Source organism: Manacus candei, unplaced genomic scaffold (genome assembly GCF_025592945.1).
Source record: "Manacus candei isolate 608988 ecotype Guabito, Panama unplaced genomic scaffold, ASM2559294v1 h1tg000015l, whole genome shotgun sequence".
Classification (NCBI taxonomy): Eukaryota; Metazoa; Chordata; class Aves; order Passeriformes; family Pipridae; genus Manacus; species Manacus candei.
In genome coordinates this window covers 12,093,305-12,109,356 of record NW_026138063.1, presented here as the reverse complement: position 1 = coordinate 12,109,356, position 16,052 = coordinate 12,093,305, and the positions used below count along the sequence as shown (strand labels likewise).

The following is a 16,052-nucleotide window of genomic DNA, read 5'->3' as shown; positions in this document are numbered from 1 at the left end:
TGAAATGGCATGGACTCAGTGGGATTGCTTCTGAGTTGCACCCAGATGACTGATCATAAATGGTGCCCCAATGGTTCATACTCTCTTTTTGACTGCAGTGTAAATCCACAGAAATACCCTGACTCCATTAAAATGGTTCTGGACTATTCTGTTGGCAGAATTTCCCTGCATTTGTGTGGTCTTTTTAATGCACGTGACAGATAAGTGAGGCAATTTTTACCAACTAATTTCCTTATAACTTTCTTAGATGGCATGAAAGGGCATGAGGTTATTCATAAGATTCTCATTTGAAGTAAGTAATTGATTTTCACAGTGAATAATTGATTTGGTGATTTATTAAATATGGCAGCCCTTTGCCAGAATTTTTATGCTTCAAATAACTTTGCTCTAGTTCTATATAGTAAAAAGTGATAGTTAATAATACTTTTCTCATTTCCAGAGTTATGATAGCTTTACAGTGTATAGCCAAGATTTTAATCTCATCTGCCTTTGTGTAAATTTACAATGCAGAGATTCTGCTCTTGTCTAGGCATTTACTTTGCTTTAAAAGTGTATGTGAGCATAGAAATGGGACCACTGAAAGGACAGAAGTTTGAGTTGTTCTATGCAATTTTTCCTGACTTTTACCATCCATCTTTGTTCCTGGTCAGTTTTATACCACTCACGTGATTTGGACTTCCCCCTTTCCCTGGGGATGTTACAAAGCTCTGTCTCCCCATCAGCTCAGGGTAGGAAACGACAAGTGAATGTGTTAGTATGCCTGGCGAGATAGGTCTCGAAGCTGGCTGCTTGTCAAGAAGAGACAGAGAGATCAATCTGGATCTCTGTGGATGCCAGACGCTTCCTGTTCTTTCATAGCCCAGTAAACATAAATGACTGCTCCTAAATAAATTACATTGGTTTACTAACAATGAAAACTTCCTCTTTTTGTAAAGCTACCAGAGTCCTAAAGGCGATACCAAGTATGGTATGCATTGTGGGTGCTTCCCTCTGGGCACATCGTCAAGGGAGTCAGGACTGATGCTTTGGCCAGTTTGTGCAGTGCAGGACATAGCTCTGGCCCCGCTGCAGAGTTCTGGCTCCTTATACCACCAGTGCCCTGTAAATGAGGACTGCAGGAAATCAGTGTGTGTCACAGAGCCACATCCAAGCTGTGGGTCTTCAGGTCAGCATTTTCTGAACAAATAGTGCAAGGGAGGGAAAGGTATGGGTCTCGGGCAAAAGAGGGAAGAGAGACTTGGAAATGTAATTTTTGACAGCTGAGAGATTAGAGATGATGCAGAGGAAAAGTATCTCTTGCTAGTAGTAGTGAGACACAATATAAAGGGTGGGAGGGGCATACCAAGAGATGATAAGCTGCAGGAGGACCGTGTTGTCCAGGAAACACATCTGCTAATCATATCAACTCCTAAAAGGCACCAGATCATACATGTGTTCAAATCTGGGTGGTTTAATGGGGCCCTCTTATTTCCAATGAGTGTGCCCCTCTTGAGTAATCGGGGAAGGCTGATGGGGAAGGATGCACCATGATGGCCACTGGTTAATGAAGTGAACCTCATTACATGCCACAGCTTGATGGCATTCAGATCTGTCTGAACTAATAAGAGTGAAACTATTCATTTCATCAACATGATCTAAGGTTTCATTTACAGTAAATGGATGATACTGGCCCATCTCTACTCCAGGGAGATGGAACTTTTTGAATACTTTTCTTGTGATGACTAGTGGATCTGTCTCTGTCTTAGAGCAGTAAATCAATGAATTCACTGTGCTTTGAAGCAGACTTTAGGGCAAGAAAAAAGAAATTTTGTGGATAAAGCCAGTTAGAAACAGGGAGTGTGGGTCAAGCCCATCATAACATTGAAGACAAGAGATGAGGAAACCAGGGTGCTTTAAAAGAACTGGGTATATCTGAGAAGAGCTTGACCTGTTTGGGCAGTCTCTTTTGGATACTGTAGCTTTTCTTATGTGACCAGGATCCCAGTCCAAGCCAAACTTTGGCATGGCTGTATCAGTCTGGAAGACTGTGCAGAGGAATTGCTTTGGTAGGACTTGACATTCTTGTCCTCTGGGATGATCAGAGTCCCTGGCCATGCGGCCCATTCCAGGGGACACATCGTCCCTGTTCGTTGCTTAGCAGACCCTAAACTACACTTTGTTCTCTCTGTGCATGTACCTATTTTTTTTCACTAACCTTTTTCTGAGGAGTTTCTGAAAAAGTAGGTCAACATTCCCCATAAATATTGTTCACTCACACAGGTCCATTGATAAATGAACTTTTTTGTTGCTTGGCTGCTTTCCATGCTGTATGTCCCAGGCCTAGCTCTGCAAAGGCTTCTTAGAACGTGATCAAACCCAGGACTGGTTTCAGATAAAATTGTCCAGGGTAATGTGTTTTTTTATTTTATTTTTTTGTTTGTTTTTGGGTTTTTTTCCCCTCCTCTTGAGCCCAGATTGATGCTGTAACTGAACATGTTGTCACTATGGGATTTGTTTTGGTTTTGTTTTGTGGGGTTATTTTGGTGATATTTAATCTCTGTGTGACAGCTGAGGTCTTGGCTGACATCCTCTGCCCTGGATCAAACCAGAGGCTATTATCAGCCTGGTCTCAAAGATGGTTTGTGCCAGCTCCTTCTGAGTTTGGGCCAATGGGCTCTTGAATGAATGGGCTTAGAATAACCAGCCCTTGGAAAAAGTCTTCCTGGTGTTGATTAGCAGAAAAGTAGGGCTGAGTGGAGTCCTCCAAAACCAAGCTTGTTGAGATGGCACTTTGTAGAAACGTGCAGGACCTTTCGAGGGCTCGACCACATTGGTACCTTCAGCAATGAGTTTCCTCATCCCTACCTTGTCTGTTCAGATAAGGATAGTGTAGGGTTGGGTTGCTGGTTTGAAGCCAACCAAAGATTCTTAGCCAGCTTCAGAGGCCTAAATGCATTAGATGATAAAGCTTCTTTACTTGGGAAGCAGCTGTTTGCGACTTGTGCATTTTTTACTTATGCTAGATACCTGATTTTTTTTTTTCCCCCCAGAAACTAGGTTATTGCCACCTCTGAGGTCTACATGGGAATTAGGTGCTTAGTAGACAAGAAAATCATGTCTTGGTTGAAGGCACCTGGCTTTAGGATGCAAAACACTGTCTTCATAGCAAGTTTGTGAAGTCATTGGTGTGTTTCTATTTGATTTCCTATAATGCAGAGCAGCCGTAAATTCCCTGATGGTGCACAAGCACCTGTTCCGGGGAGGACATGACTCTCCTGAGGATCCACTGTTAGCATTTTATGCCAAAGTATAAACACACAGAATGAATGAAGGGCAGTGAGTATTACTTGTAGTGCCTTACCCCATGGGAAGCTGCCACCAAAGGCTGGTTGTTGCACAGGAGAGGGAAACGCAGAATAAAGAGGTACGTCCTGCTCCAGTGAATTTACAGCCTAATCTTAATGGGAGAAGACACAGAACATGCTCTACTGTCTTTCTGGAGTTAATAGTTCCACCACCAAATTAATTCCCACTCCTGTATAACCTTCCTTTGTGAAGTTTTTCTCCTCGATGACCAGCTTTCTTTCCATTATCCCTTCAACAACTCACAGAGGCATGGGAAAGGGAGTGCCTCTGAAGTGCTTTGCCTGAGAGGCAAACCTGGTTCTCCTGGAGCAGATCACCATCAAGGGGCTGTTGAGCCTCCCCAGGTCTGCCCAAGTACGCTGAAAGTGCAGCTCTCAATATGACGATATGTATAATTCAGTGGCATTGCAGCTGGGATTGGTTTTGCCCCAAGTGCAAAACACTTATCTTCTGAAATGTATTGCTCTCAGATATTCCTTGTTGTTTAACTCAGAGTTCTAATTATTTTTGAAATAGCAAATTGTGATACATAATTTATTGGAAAGACTGAGAAAACCCTAGCAGAGATACAGAATACAGAGGAAAAAAATGGGTCGCTTACGAGAGCTCACTATGGTTTTACAGTATAAACCTGTGAGTTTGAAATGCTGAAATTAGAGCCTGAATCACTTCAAAGATTCCTGCTAATAAGGGAATGATTATGCACAATAAAAAAAAAAATCTAAGCAGCATTGAGAAAACCCAAGTCACGTTAAGAGCTCAGTGTGTCTTTGCATTTTCTTTTCCTCTCCTATTTTTCTGCTTTATCATTTTGCATAATAAGCATGTCTTGCATAATGATAAACAAGCATCTGGGGAAGTATGTATATTAACTGTGTTTTTAATCTGCTTGCAATGCTATAACTATTTTGCTACAACTCCTTTAGGGTAGCTGCACACCTATTTACATCATTCCAAGGTCAGGGGCTGGAATCAATAATGCTTCATTCTCTCCCTGCTAATATGCTTGGGGTGTACAACCTGCTCCTGCCAATGCCATTTATTTAATTCTTGTTTGACCCCCAGTGGTACTTGTTGGTTTGGTCAGAAGTACAGACAGGCCAGGCAGATATCCTGGACATCTCCCTCTGCAAACCTTGCAAGCAAGCAGACTTGGTGTGGACATTCCCTAGTTTACATGCCTCATTAGGGAGCCAGGTCAGTGGAGGGAGAGAAATGTCTCCAAAGGCAAAGCACAGCAGGAGACCAATGTAATGTGCTTTTAATTTCTCTCCAGAGTATCTACTCTTCTTCACTGGCTGTTTAAAAGGGCTAGCTACATGAAGGCATTAGCTGGGAGATACAAAACTCCCATCCCTCACTTATTCATAAATATGGGAACAAACTGCATGTTCAGGAAAGCAGCTGTGCTGAGAAGAGCCAGCCCCTAGGAGCAGATTCCTGCCTCTCATCGAGTGTTCCTAAAATACAGCTCCTGGCGGGCACCCTGGCAGGCCACCCTTGGAACATGGAAACTTGTAAATACAGCTCTCAGTAGTTAAGTGGTCCCTTCTCCCTTGGTGAGGTGCTGCTGCCCATGTTGCTATGCAATGGTCTTACTTTCCTTCTAAGCAGAGCAGGCTTCCCTGTCCAGCGTGAGACTGGTGCGAGTCAGGCAGGACTAGTGCTGGCACACACGGGCTTGGACTACTGAGGATGTTTTAAGAGCTAGAAATGGATACAGCCTCCCTTTGCAGCACTGCCTGGACTGCTTGTCAGATGAGGAGAGTGGCACAGTGCAATTCTGTGGCTCTTTGGGGGCAGGTTTCCCATCTAGCATCCTGTTGAGGTACCTGTATTCCCTGAACTTTCCTGGCGTAACACCGTGCTGGGGCTCCCACAGGGAAGGGTGCTGCTCTGCACCTTCTACCCACATCTGGAATGAGTTAGATCTGACTTATCTTTTGCCTATTCAAGCAAGAGATGCTTCAGAAGACAAAATCAGTATCAGCAGGAACTAATCCTGTTTTCCTAGCTATCTGTTCCTTGTCTTACATGATAGCAATACAAATATTGAAGGATAAGTAAGCTTCAATAAAAAGAAGATAGTTCTCTTAGCCTTGGTTGCTCGGGATATTTAGGAATTTGCTATGTTTCACCTAACACCAGCTAGAGCAGCAGGGATGGGCTATTCCTCCGTGTGAGGAGTGGTCTGTCAGTGTTGGGATGCATTATGATCTTCATTGGAATTTCATTTTGGAAGAAAATTGGGGGAAAATGCTCCGGTGGTACTGACTCATCTCATTTTGATGCTTCCCCAAAGAAATATTACAGATTCCCATTTTGAAACAACTTCAGAGTGGTTTATATTGCTTTATAATTCCTAATAAAATCAGAACAAAATGTTTAGATTTTGGTGGAGCGTTTTGATCCCACATGATTTCCTTGAAGTGTGGAGGGAGGATAAAACACTGGCTGGGATGGGTTGCTCTAAATCGAAGGCAAGAATAGAAATCAGAGAGATGAATCAGTGGAGGCTGCCATCTTCTGCACAGTGTTCCTTTTACTGATTTCCTTGAGGCTAGATATAAGGCCTAACCCTAGATGAGCAGGTAGGCAAAACTTTTGGAGCAGGTGCTAAGCACCAGTAGCATTGCATAGACCTTGCCAGTTTCTCCTGTGCGTTGTGTGTGATCAATCAACCACTGTAGGGGAAACAATGAGGTCAAAGCAGAACAGTCAATGGCAATACAATATTTGAGTTGGATTTTGGAAAGGAACTCTAGGAAATGTCTAGACTGAGAATAGGACAGTGTGCAGTGAAGCTCCTTGTTTAGCAGAAATGATGTGCAAGTGGAGCACTCATTCCAGCAAGCAAGAACCAAAAGCTGACTGGCACAATGTCCTTCTGGAGAGGCATTTACAGCAGAAGTCCCGTATGTTGCTTTCTTTTTGCATCCTGCTAGCTGGGGGATGTAGGAGCGCCTGGTAACAGCTCCTCTCTCTCCTCTGGCTGGCTAATATTTTACTCTTCCTCAAAGTCTCCATGCTGCTTTGCTTGTTTTTAGCACCATTTGTCCAGTGTCTGTTTTGACAATAAATAGTACTATTGTCTGTTTTCCACAAGTGAAATCTAGGCAAAACTTCAGGACATCCAGGGTGACAGTGGGACTATTATTAACATTTTATTTTATAGTGGAGGGAGGACAAAAAAAGTTTTGAGTGAGGATATGTTTGGCTGAGGTCAGGTGTGTGTTAATGAAGTGATTCGGATCTTCTTTCTGATAATACCAAACTCAAATATAGAATGGATAAAACTAGGAAATTATGTGCTGTTGCCGAAGAGTGAACTAACAGCTCTGGAGGCGAAATCAAGAGAGAGGCTAAAAAATCCAACTAAAAACCTTACTGACTGTGTGCATGTAATTATAATTGGGAGCCAAGCGATAGAAAAATTTAAAAGTGGGGAATATTGAACTGTAATGCAGTTTTCCAGGGTAAAGATAGACTCAAATTATCTGGGCTATTTCAAGCCAAGCTGGCTGAAGCAGTGGGGAATGTAGTCTGTAGCAGAAAGACCTGGGTTGGAGCCTGAACCATCCCTCCTTTGCTGTGCAAGGGTAGTGTCCTGCCTAAGCATTTGCAAAACAAAAATAATTTTCTTGAGGTGTCTGAATCACAGGAATTCATTTAGGTCCCATAGATTTATGTTACCATGGATCCCAAGATATAGGGTTAACTTCTGGCACCTATAGTTACAGGGCACAGTGCCTCACAGGAACCTCCTGAAATTGGTAGAGTAGATGTGCACAGCAGAAGTTATGAACCTGGCCTAAAATGTGCTTATACAAGATCTAGTTCAGTGAAATGCTGAAATTGCATCTTGATGCTTTTCTGAATTCATGCTCCCTGGTTACCTCTGTCGCAGGGACGTGGGCCATGGGGATTACCAGCCACTTCCAGTTGCCTCTTCTGGCATCTTTCCAAATGAGACACTCCACACTGCAAGGAAAACTCCAAATCTACCCATCTTCCCTTGCCATGAATCCATCTTTGAAACCGAACATGGGGTGGAAGGGATCTGCCTGTACTCCTGGCAGGCCGTCACTGCTGTGATGTGTTGTGTGCTGACAGCGTGCTCAGCTCTGCAGAGCGCGTGGGATGGCCGGCGTGCCTGTGCCAGGGAGCCTGCAATCTGTGCGCGAGCGGGGAGGAGCAGAGGGCACCTTGCCAGCAGCATTGCCCAGAGGCATCCTGGCAGCAGAGCAGGCAGGCAGGACGTGGCTTTGGACACACTCCAGGGCCTCCTGAACCATGCCTACCCCTTGCATCTGGCCTCATGTTATCTGAAGTGCACCAAAGGGCTGTCTCCTGTGCATGCTGTCCCTGTGACAGGGGTTGGAGGGCAGTGGGAAAGCAGCCTGCACCAGAGGCAGAGCCCGTCCTGCTCACCCACTGCAGCTGCTGGCACAGGGACTGGCTTTTTATAAAAAAATATGCTTGGCCCTCCTGGAAGGCTGAAAACGTCAGCCTCAAGGGGAAGTGACAACCAGATCTGTTGGCTGGTTGTTACAGCAGTATTTAATTATATTAGTCAACTTGTAAATTTTGAATAAATATCTGCTCTAAGACCTTTTTTTTTCTTCCCCTCCCCCCTCTGGAATTAGTACAGGAGGCTCTAGGATGGGGCCCATACGGTTTTGAGGTGACGCCACCAAACACCGTGGGAACAGACATGTTTTTCAGGGGTCCTTGGTTCTTTAGGGTAGAACCACGACACAAGAGAGTTGTTACAGTAGAAGCTTTAACGTGGACCCTCTGCAGAGCACGTTGGTTTACCAATCATCCCAGACCCTCAGCAGTGCGGTTGGTTTAGCCAGTGCCCCAGATGCCCTGCAGAGTGGGTTGTTTTACACATTAACCATAACCTGAGCTCAAACACACACAGAGCTCATTTAGTGCTTGGGGCCCATGGTGGGCAGTGAAGGGTCTCTGGCTTGGGGCCTCGTGGCAGCTGCCCCCACCCAATCCTTGTACCACTCTGGAAGCTGTGACAGCGCAGGGTAACGAGCAGGGCACTGTGTGTGCTTACACATCCCTGTTCATGCCATCAGCAATTCTGATCAACCTCTGTGCTCGGGACCCCTTCAGAGAAGTGTGTAGTGACCCACTGTGATGGCCACCAGCCCCACACGATGGTGCAGTGCAGGTGGGAGTAGAAGGTGCAATCGTGGATGCAGGATTATGAGAAAAGGGGAGATTGCGAGAATTCCAGTGGTAAAGTCATGGCCTCTTCCACTTCATGATTAGGAAAGGAAATCCTTGCTTTGCTGGAGACTGAGCCCAGACAGGATTATTCAGAACAGAGTTTGGACTTGAGACCTGGCCCTTCTTTTCCAAACTTAAATGAAATACTCTGCTGCACCAACAGTTGTCCTTAGACTGCTTGCAGGACTAGAGAACCAAGTAAACATAGTTGGACTGATACCCATTAGTCCCTTTATGGTGTATCATCACCTTTCTGCTTGCAATTAGGTTACACGCTTAATCTTATGTGACTGATTTCACTTGCCTGCAGCAGTTTTGCTGTTCTTTTAGTTACACCTTCCAACAGTTTCTACTGCTCACCTCAGTGCTGTCATCCTTTTTCCTGTTCCTTAACCTCTTGTAGTGGGTTAGTTTGGCTGAGTTTTGGTATTGGGGGGGAGCCTACAGGGGTGGCTTCTGTTAGAAGCTGCTAGAAGCTTCTCCTGTCTGGTGGAGCCAATGCCAGCCGGCTCCAGGACGGACTTCCTACTGCTAGCCAAGGCCAAGCCAATCAGGAGTAATGATAATGCCTCTGTGATAACATATTTAAGAACAGAAGGTATTGTGGAGAAAGATTCCAGCCAGGGAAGAGCAGAGTGGGAACATGGGAACAACAATATAGACACCAAGGTCGGTGCAGGGGGAGGAGGGGGAGGAGATGCTCCAAGCACCAGAGCTGGGGCCCCTGCAGCCCATGGAGAAGCCCACGTTGGAGTGGGTGGATATCTGAAGGAGGCTGTGACCCCATGGGAGGCCCAAGATGGAGCAGGATCCTGCTGGAGACCTGTGGCCCGTGGAGAGGGAAGCCCACACTGGAGCAGGTTTTTCCTGGGTAGGATTTGTGACCCCTCTGGGGGACCCATGTCGGTACAGCTCATTCATGAAGGACTGCACCCCATGGAGCAGTGACCCATGGGACAGCAGTTTCATGAAGAACTGTTGCCTGAGGGATGGACTCATGCTGGAGAGGTCCATCAAGGACTGTCTCCCATGGGAGGGACCCCACGGGAGCAGGGGAAGGACTCCTCTCTCTGAGCAGTGGCAGAGATAACAAATGACCATAACCCCCATTCCCCATCCCCCTGCACTGCTGGAGGGGAGGAAGGAGAACATGGAAGGAAGGAGTGGTGAGGGGAAGCTGTTTTTAAGATTATTTTATTTCTCGCTCTTTGGCTCTTATCCTGTTAGTAATAAATTTAAGTACTGTCCCCACTTTGAGTCTGTTTTGCCCGTGAAGGTAATCAGTAACTGACCTCTCCCAGCTGTTAACTCAACTCATGAATCCTAGCTGCTCTTTTTTCTCTCCTCTGTCCAGTTGCAGAGGGAGAGTTGAGAGAGTGGCTTTAGTGGGTACCTGGCATCCAGCCAGGGTCAACCCTACTACACCACTTTTTATTGCTCTCACATCAGTGTGTTTTGGACAACATACCCAGAACAAAAGTTTCATCTTGGTGGGCAGATGCTATGTAGTCTTTTGCCTGTGGCCTCCCCAACAGCTTTTGCTTGATTAAAAAGGGAACCTTCTTCCCTGCTGATGAACTACAGATTGCATCCTTTGTTGTGTGGAGGTGGCTGCTCTTCTGTGGAAAAGCCTGACAAGCCCTGAAACGTTGAAATGGCATTAAATTAATTGTCCCTCTGTGAAATCAATAAATCCCTCGCATACACATGCAAGTCACAGGTTAATCTTGTGGTTTGACATCTCAGCCATTGAGAAAGCAGTTGAGACTTAGGGAGTGTCCTGCCACCTCCGAGATACCAGTGGTATCCAAGGTGCAGAGGAGCTGTGCTTTGGGAGCAATGGTAGCCTTTCTATAAGTTAACTGATTGCAGAAAGCTGAAAGTATTTTAATATTCACAATGTGCTCTCTAATCCCCCAAATACATACCTAGGCTCCAACCCCATACTAAAAGCTTTCTGAAATGCGAACAGCGTCTTGACATAAATAAGATATGGCACGATGATGGTGAGTTTTTCTGTCTCCTCACCGCTTTCCTCCTGAGAAGACCAAAGGGTTGCCTTCTCTTTTTAAGAGACTTCCTTGGTCAGCTCCTCTGAAGGCTGCGCATCAAATGCATTATTGATAACAGCACTTGGAAGTTGCGTGCACACCTTACAGACTCCCAGATGCTGTCTGGAACACTGCAGAGGAATTACTGCAGCTGGACAAAGATTGTCTGTTTCTCTCTAAAGCCTCTGAGATAGAAATCCGTATGAATCTCCTGCACAGCCTTTTCTCTTCCACCAGTAAATCATTGTAAGCATGAAATAGAGGAGAAGGAAGTAGAACCTCAGGGATTTTGAACAAGTCTGTTAAGTGAGGAGGCACTGGGAAAGATAATGTCCAACTTTCTAGGCACGTGCAAAGTGAGATGAGAAGCAAGATTTAGCCTAATTTGGACATTCCCTCAAGCACAGTGGCCATACTGGGCTATTGCTTCCCCCAGCAGGAATCTCTCTGAAGCAAGCAGGGGTCAAGAAGGGCAGCTCTTGGTATTCCAGCCCATGCACTCATGCCAGACATGCCTTTTAAAGTGACTTCTTTCCTGCTCCTGGGTGGGTTGAGGAGTCCCCACATTGTCCTGTATTGCTCTAAGCTGATTCATATTCACTGCAAAGAGGTTCCCCCCTTCCTCCTAAGGCTGGATAACTGCTCTTGGTGGAACTGGGGCAGCTCATGGGCTTTCATGTACTGGACTGTATTTGTTGCCAAGGAGAATCATCACCCTCTGCAGTTAATGGATGTACTGTGCCTCTTCCCATGCCAGGTAGGTGGCTGCGCAGAAGCCTTGGCTTCCCAGTAGGGTAAAGCAGACTCTGGCTGGGGGAAGGACCTTCGTCAGGGATCCAACCAGCTCAGGAGAACAGTGCTGTGCAGATGTGCAACCAGACAGCTGCAGTTCCATAATGTTGTTGCCTTCCTAGTTCTTAGAGGAAGAAGTCTCACAGCTATTATATGGGCTTGTCCAAAGGAACTTCCATCTTCTTGGACCTCTTACTGCTGCTTGGGACATTTTGCCTGGACAATGCACTTTCCTCCTTGATTTTCGTGACGTGCTTCAGGAGCTGTAATTAGACAGCACTGGTCATGGTGTCTTTAGAGATACTCTGTGTTTTTTTACTTCCTCCTTGTCCATCTACATAGAGGCTTATCAGGATCTTGTCCATAGGGGATGTCTGTGGATGTCCTGTAGACACCTGGTGTGATAGGAAGGAATCTAAAAATGCCACTGCCATCTAGTGCTTCTCAGCTTGTAGACCTGTCTGGGAACTGACATGCCCTTTTTCTGCCTTAGGATGGAAAAAATTTGGAGACCTTGTATAAGTACATCCCTTTCTCCTCCTTTTCTCAGTCCTCAAGTGCAATGCAGAGCTCTGCCCTAACAAGCAGGGGGGAGGCATTGAACCCAAAGGCAGACATGGTGTCTTCAGATGGAGAAAGTGGAGGATCACTGTGGGAGGCACATCTATGAGCTTTTGTTTGGGGGGGGAGGAGAAATAAAGCATCACTAAGAGCAGACTGTAGTTCGGTCAACCCATTAGGATCCTCACAGTCCTGTTGCACTTGAGATTGCTTCTGGCTTACACCCTAACACCTAGTTGCTTATTTATGTTTACTGCCTGTAGCACAGTTTCCTCATGGATGCTGGAGAATCCCACCATACACTGTGTTGAGCAGGAAGGGAACAGAGCAAAGGGAAGGACTGTAGAAGTAGTTGTGATGAAATCAGAAGCAGGGTGGTCTGGTGATAACTGCCAGTGTTGGACTGGGAGGAGGAGTGAGAGCTTGTGCTGAACACAGCTTTGGATGGGAGGCCAGGTCAGGGAGGTGCTGTGTCACTTTAATATCTGATGGGAGCACCACACAAATACTGTCAGCATAATGCAGGACCCAACCTGTGGCTGTTATGTGTCTGGTAGATAGAGAGCCATTAAAATGCAGTTCTTTTGCCTAAAGCAAGATCCTATGATTCACCTTGAGGGATGTTTGAGTCTGAGGGCGTCTGGCTCATTTGGATCATTGGCAGTGGGAGGGACTAACTTAACTGGGGCTGCAGAGGCCAGTGGGGTGGGCTCAGAAAAGAATCTGTTGTCGGTTACCTGTGAGTTCCTCCTGGGCTCTCCCACGCTCTCAGATAATTTTCCACTCATGCTGGGAAACTTCATCACATAGTTAAGAAAACTGAGCATGGAGAGGGATGTGACCTGCCCCGGGTCATTTGTGGAGACTGGATTAGGCCTTCTGTTCTTCCCGATACTAATACTTTGCCCTAATCACAAGCTTTTTTTTGTATCACTGTGATTATTCAGGGAACTAGTGCAGCAGCAGCAGCAGAACTTGTTTGTGTTATATCTTGTGTCTGAGCAAATCAGTTTGCTTTCAAAGCTGTGCACTATGTAGGCTGGACTTGCTTTTCCCTCTCTGCCTTCCCATTGCACTTCTTTTCTGGCTCCTCAGCGTTTATGTCCCTAGCAATCATCAGTGAGGATAATGGGAGCAGGCAAAAGAACCACAGGAGAGTCGTACTTTGCCAGCCATCTTCCCCTGCACATCTTAATACCATATGTCAAGTACAGTTGCTCAGGGCTCCATAGATATCTCTTTTTCAGCCACCCAAGGAGCTGTGGCTGTTTATGGTGTTGGCTTCACAAGATGGCAGGTGGAGAATTGGAAACAGCTCCTGAGAAGCTCAGGATTGCAGCAGTGCTCTGAAAAGAAACACTTGTAATGTGCTGATGCCCACAGGAGCTGAACAACCCAATCTTGCAAGAAAACCATTTGCAGTAAGAAAATTCAGGCATGGATTTTCCAACAGTTTAAAGCCCTGCTTTCAGAGGTATTGAGCACCCAGTACAGCCTCTTGCTCTCAGAGATGAATGCAAGGATGGCCCTTGTAGGTCCGTTTAACTCAGTGTCCACCTGCAATAAATGCCACTCATAGTGGCAGCTGGGGCAAACCAGTAACAGAGACTGTAGCTTAGCGAGCTGTCTGACCACTGAGAAAACATCTCCTTGGACTGTGCAGAAATACTTGCTTTCTCAGAGCTAGGTTGGGTACCAGAAACCATCCATCTGGATTACTGGGCGGTCTGTCCAGCATTCATGGTGCCTCAGCAGTGCTTTACAGTCCTGGTATGGTGCCATGTACTGTGTCTTCCTCTCTCCAGGGTATCTCTTGCCATCCAGGCATGACCAGGGAGTTAATGAGAACTGTGGGACAAAATCTGTGCCGATGGTTTCGCTTGGAGGTGGACTGGGTGGGACTCAACAGAAAATGTTGTTCCACAGGTTTTTTTTAGTGGTGGAAGCATGGCTGTAAAGCATCAATTATCAAGGGAATCAATGGTGGAAGGACCAGTACAATTTCTGTGGTATTGCAGGATATATTTATCGTTTCTGCTGTCACTACCTACAACAAACCAACTGATGTTCATGCAATTGGAAAACTAAGATGAGTGTCTTTACCCCAGCATACCTGAGTCTGGTCTGCTCAGTCTTTTGGGTAATGTCCAGTGAGTGGGTGCATGCTCATGCCACTACATGTATAGAAAAATCAATTTTTTTCTTAGGCATTGGAATATGAATTTTCAGTGAATGTTCTTTGTTAATAGTGGTTTTAGGATTTTGGTGAATAAATAGTAATCTATTAGAAATAGTGCCTGTTCTGGAAGCTGGAAATCATCGTGTCTTTCTGTGATGTAATAGCAAGACCGGCTTGTCTACTAGAGAGCTCAAAGTGATTTCCAGAAAAGAGAGATGTAGAAAAGGGAAACATGCCTCCTGGCAACACTTGTCTTTGATTTATAACTCTTCAGTGGCAAAGCAGGCAAAGCAGCCAGATTCCCATAGCCTCAGTTTCTTGCATGACACTGGGTAATTTCAAGTTGTTTTTAAAATTTTTCTGCACCCCCATGAAAGTGTTTGCCACCAGATTCCAAGTGTGAATATCTCAACCTTTTTACTCTGCAAGAACCTCTATTTTTGTAAGGAGCTCTGAGAGACTATTTATTAAAGATTTAATAAAGTATTTTAATTATAGTTTCTTGCATCTCCAGGAGTTTCTTGCAAAGAGATTCTTTGTGGAAGTTTATTATTCAAATTTGGAGGGATGGAAGAAAATCAATTTCCTCCTTCAAAACTACGTTTTTTCACCTACTCTATTTGCTTATCACTCTCTGCCTTGCCAGGATTATTCTAATCAGATTTCACATACTAAAAAATAATAACACAAAAATCATTCTCCTCTTTCAAGTCTTTGTGAGGCTTAAGTAAATTAAGACATTGATCAGATTCTGCTCACTGTCGAAGCTGTGAATACAACGGAGGGTACCTGTTGTGGCTGGGAAAAGGATTGTTCTGGTGTGTGTCTTCTATCCTCAGAGAGAGGCCAGAAGGAAAGATTGAAACCAGTCTCATCCCTGGAGGTTATTTGGTTAAGCCTATGTTTCGAGGTAGCAGCTGGGATGTGGACCTGCAAGGCAGTGGCCACAGTCCAAACCAGTAGGGACAAATGGCAGAGAAGAGATGCTTGCATGGCTGCAGGTTGTGCTGCAGGAAGCTGCTCTAGCAACCAGACCTGCCTGGCTGGTGCTTCACCACCACCTCCTTCACTGAGCTGTTTCAAAGGGGAACCAAGTGTCCGAATTGCTCGAGTGGTTTTGCAAATCTGTCCTGAGCCTAATGCACCAAAATAACAGCCTGTAGCAAGGCCAGCACAGCTTCTCTGCATACAGCTGGTTTCTGGTTTGGCAGCTGTTTGGGAACCTTATTTGCTGTACATGTCAAAGATGATAGCACTCCTATGGGTGCTGTGACCTTGAGCATCCTTTCATTCTTCCTCAGTAAGCTCATTACAAGCTCCTAAATTGTCATCAGGGATTTGCCATGAGCTAAAATGAAAGTGTCATTCTGTAAATACTGCCACAATGAAGTACATTCACCTCTCAGCATGGGCTTGTGGGCATGGTGGAGAAAGGCCACTGATACTGATTCTGGCTTCTTGTTTGACAATCTGCGTGCTGTTATTGAGTTTGACAAAGAATCACTACATACTCCATAGATCCATAGGAATCTTTTTCATAATGGCTAAAAGGTATGGATGTGTGTTCATACTTGGCTAGGAAGAAGACGATACACAGGCTCCCGGCAGCAGTAGTTATTTTGGAAGTCCCAGACACAAGAAGCTTGAGTTTAGTAATAAAACAGATCTGCAGTCAACATGTTAAAAGCATGTCCCTCTTTGCAGGCGGAAGGGAGTTTTGTATTTAGGGTGCTAGCAGAGCAGTTCGCAGGGTTTGGCTTCCTGCTCTCCCACAAATGTTTGATTGTCTAAATGTAGACATTCATCCCCCTCTGCAATGTGCCAGCATGCCCTGCCTTGCCTCCAGAACACCATGAATCTCCCTTAGGTCTTGTGCC

At 45.4% G+C, this 16,052-nt stretch overlaps 1 protein-coding gene across 6 annotated transcripts in view; it reads left to right on the top strand.

Annotated features, from left to right (window-relative positions):
• FGF12 (fibroblast growth factor 12) overlaps positions 1-16,052 on the top strand; it is a 221,631-nt gene that overhangs the window by 149,890 nt on the left and 55,689 nt on the right. The gene's annotated exons all lie outside the window — the stretch shown is intronic.